This window comes from Lygodium microphyllum, chromosome 6, assembly GCF_053477565.2.
Source record: "Lygodium microphyllum isolate KBCC chromosome 6, Lygodium_microphyllum_v1.1.10, whole genome shotgun sequence".
NCBI classification, from domain to species: domain Eukaryota; kingdom Viridiplantae; phylum Streptophyta; class Polypodiopsida; order Schizaeales; family Lygodiaceae; genus Lygodium; species Lygodium microphyllum.
The window spans coordinates 121,264,932-121,274,787 of NC_141140.1; positions in this window are offsets into that span (position 1 = coordinate 121,264,932).

Consider the following 9,856-nt stretch of genomic DNA (forward strand, 5'->3'; position numbering starts at 1 on the left):
TAGGATTGGTAAACATAGTAGCTATCGGACGGATCTCAAGGCATCTTAGTTTTTAACCCTTATGATTGCTGTTTCTACTAGCTGCACACATCTTCAAGATCACAATCTATTATGAGTTATCAGTTCATGCTATTAGCAAGAGCTTGGGCAAAGATCTTAAAGTTTTGAGAATGGATTTCCTCTAGGCTAGATTGCCTACCATGCAATCTGTCAAGCGTGCAAGCTACAACATACCTTCATTGGGGTAAAAGACATTTCTATTATTTACAAGAAAGGGGAGTTGACAATACTTTGAAACCTTATGTACTATTTATGCTATGCATGAATTTTATCCCATAGCATCTAGTCGCAGATTTACTTCTCTTTATACAAGCAATTTGCAAATTCCGTCTTTCGAATATTTGGGATAAACTTTATCCTTTCGGTTAACCTATCCCCGTGCGGCGTAGTACGGGTCTAATGCATCTAAAGCAAATATCTATTAATTTGGAAATACATTACTTATGACCGGTACCGTAGTTGGATTGGCAGTGATGCTTTCACTTGAGGCTTCATTGCTTGTTGTGGGATTCCCATCTGTGCATGACATTCTTCGCTTGGGGGCCATTCTCAATCTTTGTCTCCTTTAGATGTGATTCGCACAAGATTTTAGCGCCTTTTACTCGATTATTTGGGCAGAGAATTAAGCTGCAAGAGAGGATAATTTCACGGGAAAGATAAGTATGTGTGGCCACCCTCTAAGGAGGGGAAGAGAAGGAGATCCTTAAGAAGCTCGCTCTCTCTCTCTCTCTCTCTCTCTCTCTCTCTCCCCTTCTTCTTCTTCTTCTTCTTCTTCTTCTCTCTCTCTCTCTCTCTCTCTCTCTCTCTCTCTCTCTCTCTCTCTCTCTCTCTCTCTCTCTCTCTCTCTCTCTCGCGAGCCAGGGCATCAAGGCCTTTCGTTCCTCCCCTTTTCTTATGATGGGGAAGGGGGGGGATTTATAATAGGGAAGGAGGTTATTATTGGGGGGGATGTGGGGAGGTGGAGTGGTGGTGGTGCCACCACCCTCCACTTGTCTTTGTCCATGGTGGTGGTAGCATGTGGACTATTTTGGCTGTTCTATCCAAGGGGAGGGTGTTTGACAATGTGGCCTCCCCCTCCATCGACATCATCTTCTTCGTCATCCACATCGACTTCCTCCCCCATGTCATCATCAACGGCCTCTTCATCCACATCATCATCCACTTCGTCCTTTCCTGTTCAGCGACAACAGAGAGGAGGTAAAAGAAAAAATTGATTATTTTTAATAAAAGGGGGGAGGTTTCTATGGGCCCCAGGTGGAGATGTTACATTTTAGGAGATATATTGAATATATTTTAGAAATATTTTATGGCTCTCAACAGTTGTGAGTTATGCAATTGATTATAACCATCTATTCAATTAACTCAAACTCTTTTACAAAAAGAGTGATTATAATGGACCTATCTTTGGGCTAAGGAAGATTCATTTTAATACTATAAATATGACATGGAGGAGATGCCCACTCCATGTATGGGAGGAAATTGCACCCAGCAATGTGTCGCTCAATTTTTGTTTACCCTTATTTAAGTCTATTTTGAGTTTTATGAGTCATGCTTTCAATTTTTGTAAGAAAAGAGAGTAAGAGACCTTCTTCTACTCACTATGCATAAGTCTCACATCCAATCTGCGCAACATAAGAACCCTTTTTCAATCAAATTTTGTATTAAAAAAGGAGTTAGTTACAAAAGTGTGGCCCTTTGATTTTCAATGAAAAATGATTATTGTATACAAATTAATTGATAGTTTAATCCAACACGAAAAAAATAAAAAATTGAAAGTTTTTTAAAAGATATTTTTTGGATATTTAATATGCTAGATTTTTGTTAAAAACAAACATATTGGTCAATTTTTTTATTTTTGGAATTTTTTGAAATAAATTAAATTTTTTGAAATACAAAACTATTAGATGCCTCTACTCTCTGAGTCATTTTTTTCGATTTCTTTACTCTCTTATGGCTCTACCCTATGATTTCTTCTCTCTAATTATGGAATCTTCATTAACAGAGAGAACTACTTACACCTCTCTTACTCACAATGTATATTCTATTATCTAATTGATTGTAATATACTAAATAAATAGTACTATAATAAAAATACAGATCCATGAACGAATTAATAGATAGTATTATTCAAATTATATAGTTTGCAAAGATTAAATAGAGTCATATTGATTATAATTTTTTTAAATATTCACTACAATGATATAGGGCATAACCACGGACGCTTGCAATGCAATTTAGTGGCATCGCAATTTGCGACGCAAATAGTGATGGCACTCTGAGAAAAAAAAAGTAGACAGTGTTGTAAAGAGTTTGAGAGAGAGCGAAAGAGATCGTGGCTTTGGGAGGGAGAGGGAGAGGAAGAGAGAAAGAGAGAGGAGAGCTTCTCACCATTGCCGTCATCATTCATGAAGAAGAGAAGGAAGTGCACGAAGGAAGAAGAGGGGCCGTCGTGAAGAGGAAACGAAGAATCCATCCTCGGGCCTTTGCGGTGAGTACATTGCTTCTTCTTGGTTTGTTCTTGTTCTTTTTTCTTTTCTTTTGTTTGTTTTTCTTGAGAATGAGATGCATTGAGGGAGAAAGAGAGGAAATGAGAGAGGGAGAAGAAGAGAGAGAGAGAGAGAGAGAGAGAGAGAGAGAGAGAGAGAGAGAGAGAGAGAGAGAGAGAGAGAGAGAGAGAGAAAGTAAACATAAAAGATAACAAAGAAAGAGAGAAAGACAGAGAGAGAGGGAGGGAGGGAGAGAGGAGAATGAGTGAGAAAACATGAGGGGGTCGAGATAAACAAAGAGAGGGGCAACAAAGAAAGAGAGAGAGAGAGAGAGAAAGAAAGAGAAGGGGGAGAGAACATAAAACGAAAAGCACAAAGAGAGGTGGATAAATTGTGTTAGGTTAGTTAGAAAACTAAAGCTACTCTTCGAGGGAAGGGGGTGTTTAAATTGCCCATGAATTTTTTATATAGCAAAGTGGTCTTGGTTAGCCAAGAGAATTCCATTACAAAACTTAAATGCTAGATTAGGTCAAGTTAGGAATGATCGAATGTCAACTATCCTAGTCTATCATCCTAGATTCAAGTTAATGTTATTTTAGGGAGACCTGAGTTGAGGCTATACCTTATTAATAAAGTGGTTGATGCATATTACTCTCTTCATTTCTCACTCTCTTTAAACTAATGCAAAGTTCTACTTAAGTTTGAGAGATGATAGCAAAGTAGTTATCTTAAGCTAATATTAGATAACCATGGTAGAAGACTATAGTCACGATTAAGGCTTGCTTTAGATTGATCCTTGTGGGGTTGAGGTGGAACTTTCCCTATACGATGTAGATTTAAGTAATTTAAGGTAATGCAATTTAATTATTACAAGGGAGTTTTGAGTAGAAGTTACATTGATTATCTCTTGATAAATTTGTGCTATTAGGATTCGGTGGGATAGGCATGTTACAAATATAGATATGCACCTAGATATGACTATAGTCTCTAGATTCACAAGGCCATGCATTCTCTAGAATTTGGATGAAAAGGGATCAATTTGTGCACACCTAGGATTGACTTTATGATATTTCTACATCATGAAAGGTGTTGGATATGAACTAGTATATATTTCTTTATCAATGCCGATCATCTTCCCTATATTAGAACCAACCTTAAGTAGATATAGTGGATAGAAAATATAAAAGTTGTTTAATATTTATTTTTAAGGAATCTATGATTAACCATACTATTAATGTGTCTAATTTCCATGTATCTAAAGTAATTATGTATTGTAAACCAAGACGTTTCAGTTGATGTTAATTTTATTGAGTTACAAGAGAAGAAATCTTTTCTCAAAGAAATTAAAAAAGAAAAAGAGAATGAGAACAAAAACCAGTTGTTTGTTGTAATGCAGACAAAATGGAAAATGATGATGGTCTCATGATGTTCAAGATTGCAAGGTATATCTTAATGTGTATCCCATGTCCTTGCTCTCAATGCAAGCTGGCAATCAGACGAAAGCGTTCCTTGTCTATAGAACACATACAACACTTCGGCGAGTTTCAATCAAAGATCATTGATCAAGCGATCTCAAACTTTGAGCAAACAATAAGAAAAATTTGTATCAATCATACCTTATATTCGCAAACTAATTGAATATCATATACAAAAATATTAGACGTGGCCATAAAATTTTACAGGGAGGTGATGTCTCATCCTAAGGAGGAATGCACCTTGCGGCTAGTTAGAAGAGTTCATGGGTGTGCAACGGATGGAGTGCCTGAGCCAATCCACCACTTGGAAGGCACGACCCAGTCTATACCATCAATACTAGAGGAGACAAGCATCCTTTCAATCTTGGAGCCTGAGATGAAGGCAATGATCAATGCATTGATGCCCATGGATGCTGAGACATCTGATCTGCTAAGAGAGGAAGCATCCATACCATTATATGATGGGTGCCAAGTATCTCACCTGAAGACGCTTCTTACACTCCTAAGTGTGCAAGCAAAATACGGGTGGAGCAATGCGAGTGTGGCTGAGTTGTTCAGGTACATTTTGCGTATGCTTTGTTGATTTCTTTTTGACACCATTATAAAAAATAATTATGCATTTTCAAGGTATTTTATGATTTCTTTTAAGGTTGCTAAACTATCATATATAACCACTTGAAAATACCATGCTTGAGTCTCATGATGGTGTGCGACATAGTTTACGAAATCTTTGCATGGACTACAACATCCATGCATGTGTCAATGATTGTGTGTTGTTTTGAGGAGAGTAAGAGACTATGGAGACATATTCAAAGTGTGGTGCTCATAGGTATCGACAAGACTTACAAGGGCAAACCATCCCTCAAAAAGTTCTTAGATAATTTTCACTTATCCCCCATATATGTCACATATTTTGTACGTCAAGCATGGCGAGCTTGGCAAGTGGCATGCACAGAATAGTTCCATAGATGGAATCCAACGAATATCAGCGGATTTAGGCACATGGAGCTACATTGACTCTACCTTTCCAAGCTTTGCACGAGAACCAAGGAATCTTCAGCTTGGTCTTGCTATGGATGGTGTGAACCTATTTGGTCTATGCTCAGCTTCTTACAGTATATGGCCTCTAGTCCTTGTGAACTACAACATCCTGTAAAATAGCTAGTTCTCACAGCAAACCAAATAACTGAAAATTCATGAAATACACCATACTTGCAAATAAATACAAGAAATACACCAAGTTTGCAAGGAATACATAGCCAAGGTAGCTAGTAATGAAATAATTTTACCATAGAAGGCTGAGAATCATAGATGAATTGTCAAGAATCGCGTGGTGGGGGACTTTGCTTGAGCTGCTGCACCAAACACACACTGTATAGACAAGAGGGAGCTCACTCAAGAGCACAAGAAGAGATATGGAGGCCAAAACGTTTTCTTGTTGATTTCTTCTTCTTCTTCACACTATACTATACAATGTACACAAGTGTAGATAAGATACAACATAAAGAAAAGTGGCCTTCTAAGTCAAACAGTGTATAACTGACTACACTAATTGACTGGCGCTATATCTTTGCCAGCTGTAGATAGGTGTAATAAACTAAATATAATAAGTGATAATTCAGTTGCCATGTGAATGTCATAATGACCGCCAACGTGCTAAGTGTAGATGTGCGGACTCATCTAGCCATGTGGTCCATCATCAATGTCCGCACGTGTTGAGCTTGCCATCTCAACATTGCCCCTTAAGCTCAACTCTATCTCTGCAACTCCAAGTAAGATTCGGAACTTTTGAAGCTTCTTTGCACCCAATGCCTTTGTGAAATTATCAGCTATTTGATCCTATGTGTGTTGACATATACCAAGTCAATCTCTCTTGCAAAGACCTTCTCTCTCACAAAGTGGTAGTGCACCTCAATGTGTTTTGTCCTAGCATGGAACACTTGTCACAACTCTATAGAAACAGAATTTGTATCCTTTTTCATTAATTTGTCTATATAATGATTTATTAAATTTATTTCCTTTGCACTAATTAGATATAAAGAAAAGTGCATTGGAGCTGGCCACTGATGAGTGGTCACAGGTTATGGTGGACCCACGCGGTGGGTTAGAGAAAAGATAGTTCACACTTCCACCTATATGACCCGATTGGGCGCCTGTGACTAGAACTCACGCATATCAGGGTTAGACTCGCACACAGAAATGATTGATGCCTTGAAGTGTGGGCTAGATCCACCAGAACAAACAGTTACAATCAACAAGATGGCATGATCATGAAATGCTTGTATAATGTGCATGTGTGGGCTGAAAGCTTGAATGCACATTTCTTTGCATAGGAAAGTCACATGAAGATTCGGATACCATTTTTGCGATGTACACGGAAAAAGCTTTCATATGACACCCATATTGGGGGGGTCCCTAAATTTTAGGAGATCCCTAAATTTTAGGGACCTATAGGAGGTCCCTAAAATTTAGGAGCCTCGAATTAGCCTAAAAATGCTAGTCCTAAAAAATAGGGATGTCATTCTAAAAATAGTAAGTTCTGTACTCTGACTGTGCTTACTAAATTTGGTTGTTTCTATTCTTGACAGTATTCAACCCAAAAAGGAAGGCCATAGAGAAGAGACAAGTGTCAAGACACTTGTCACACAAGTTTCCAAGTGTCCCACCACTTGTCACATCTCATGATATGTGGCTGGACACTTGTCTTGTGCTACTCCACTTTCCCCTTTTGTACTAGCTCTCCCCTCTCCTATAAATAAGAGCTCGTTTTTCTTCATTCATCATCATTTTTCTTTGCTGTAAACTCATGTACAGCACCCACAGATAGCCAGAAACTGGCCCCATCCATCCCCATCATCATCCCCCACTTCTCCATTATCAAATTCCTCCATATTCCCTCTTCTATCACTGTTTTTTTTACAAGACAGCAAGCCTGTAAATTCATTACAGCACCTCCTTCTCGAGCTCTTTCTTCCATTTTAGCTACAAGAAGCAAGCCCTATCCATGTACTGCTGATCAACGATGGAGAAAGGCTGAATTCCACTTTTTCTTCTCTCATACTGTAAAGAAATCAGTTCTTATCATTGCATAATAGATAATGCATGTGTGTTTGTACATCTTTGCATGATCTTGTGAGAGTGAGAATTACTTCTTCTCACTCTCAGGTTGATTGTAACTGAGCTCTTCCCTAAGGGACTTGGGTTGAGCAGAAATACATTCCTTCGGGGGGGGGGGGGGGGGGGGGGGGGGGGTTGCCCATCTTCAACCCTCAATCTTGTCTCCATTACTTTTACATTTTCATGGCTGTAATTTTGTGAGTAATTTTCATTTTCAGCTTTAAGTGTTCAGTCTCTTTTATATTAAATCTAAAAAACAAGCGAATATCATAATTGTTAAGCATACTACGTTGTTCGGGGCGTTTACAACACTGGATTTCTAGCTAGCTGTATGTTGCTCATGTTGTCACAATGAATGACAATTGGACCATCTTCCTGCACGTCCATATCACCTAATATCTTTTGTAGCCATACCACCTCACATGCTGCCATAGCATCACCTCTATATTTAGCCTCTGTACTTGATAAAGCAACTGTAGGTTGCTTTTTGCTGCTCCATGTAACTGATGTACTACCAAGGGAAAACATGAATCCACTAGTAGATCTTCTGTCTGACATGCTACCAGCCCAATCTGCATCTGTGTATCCAAAGACATGTACGTCCTTACCTACCTCATAAAAAAGTCCATAATGTAAAGTGGACTTCACACATCTCAATATACGTCTAACTGCACCCCCAAATGAGGCTTTCTAGGCATATGTATAAACTAACTGACAAGGCCAACAACATAGCTCAAGTCGGGCCTTGTGATAGTCATGTAAATCAAACTCCCTACTATCCTCCTGAACATAGTAGGGTCTTCTATCTCATCCCCAACATCGGCACTCAACTTCACATTTTTCTCCATCGGTACTGAAAGAGGCTTACATGGTGTCATACCATACTTGGATAACATATCCAAGCCATACTACCTTTGGGATAACCATGTACCATCATCACATCTGATCACCTCAATACTAGAAAGTATCTCAACTCACCCAAATGATTCATCTCAAACTTCTTCTTCAAGAAGTCCTTAACTTTAGCGATCCCACTGTCACTGTCACCTGTAATAATCAAGTCATCCACATAGATGACTATGATGACCAAACATGCATCTCCCTTTCTCACATAAAGTGAGTGATCAATATCAGAAATACAAAATCCAATATTGATAAGATACTCTCCAATCTTGTCAGACCATGCTCTAGGTGCTTGCTTTAGCCCATAGAGCGCATTCTTTAATCTGCACACATATGTGGGATGCCCTAAATCCTCATAACCAGCTGGCTGCCCCATAGAGCGCCTTCTTTAACCTGCACACATATGTGGGATGCTCTAAATCCTCATAACCAGCTGGCTGCTCCATATACACTTCTTCTTGCAATTCACCATGCAAATCCTCATAACCACCTGGCTGCCCCATAGAGCGCCTTCTTTAACTTGCACACATATGTGGGATGCTTTAAATCCTCATAACCAGCTGGCTACTCCATATACACTTCTTCTTTAACATGCACACATATGTGGGATGACCTAAATCCTCATAACCAGTTGGCTGCCCCATAGAGCGCCTTCTTTAACCTGCACACATATGTGGGATGCTCTAAATCCTCATAACCAGCTGGCTACTTCATATACACTTCTTCTTGCAATTCACCATGCAAGAAGGCATTCTTAACATCCATTTGCTGCAAACTCCAACCTTTGGCTACTATCAAGGCAATCGCACATCTAACAGTTACCATCCTAGCAACTGGATTGAATGTCTCTCCATAATCTATGCCATATGTTTGAGCATAGCCTTTTGCAACCAGCCTAGCCTTATACCTGCTAAATAAACCATCTGCATTATACTTGCCTTTGTAAACCCACTTATAGCCAATAGCTTTCTTATCCTTAGGTAAGGGTACCAAATCCCAAGTCTTATTGGCTTCTAATGCATCCATTGCTGCATCTCACTGAGCATGACCAACACCATCCTCAAAACAAGTGGGCTCAACATCCTCAACTAGTTTCACCATATAAGCATGATGGTAAGCTGCATAACCTTCAAAACTAAATCTTTTAACAAGGTATCTGACCCTGCTAGATCTGCGCATCACTGGATCACTCAATGGAGTCTTTACATTACTATGAGCTCTCTGTACACTTGGTGTCCTGACTGAAGGAATACCAAGCTCATCATCCAAACTCTCCAAACCATTAGAATCTCCATCAAATCTCGAATGATTGGTAGATGCATCATTACCATCTAGCACTTTCTTCTTTCCTTTGTCCTTCCCTACAACACTTTATAGATCCACTTGAAGATGTGGGGCTACTCCTTAGTCTCCCAAACCAAGGGCTCACTGTAGGTATAGTACCAGATGATGTTTCTGGTCCACTAAGACTCTGTGATTCTTGTTTTTCTTTCTGCACATAACTGTCCTGATCATTATCATAATCTAATACATCACCATCATGTGCATACCAGCTGCCCATCTCATCAAAGATAACATCCCTGCTCACTCTCAACTCACCTATGACAGGGTTATAACAACGATACCCTTTCTGCTCTAAAGAGTATCCAATAAAAATACATTTTTCTGCCTTTGGATCAAGCTTCTTCTGTAGCTCACCTGGCACATGAACATATGCAACACATCCAAATACCTTCAAGTGTGATACATCGGGCTTCTTGCCAATAAAACATTCTTCAGGAGTCATTCCATGAATTGCAGTTGTGGGGGTTCTGT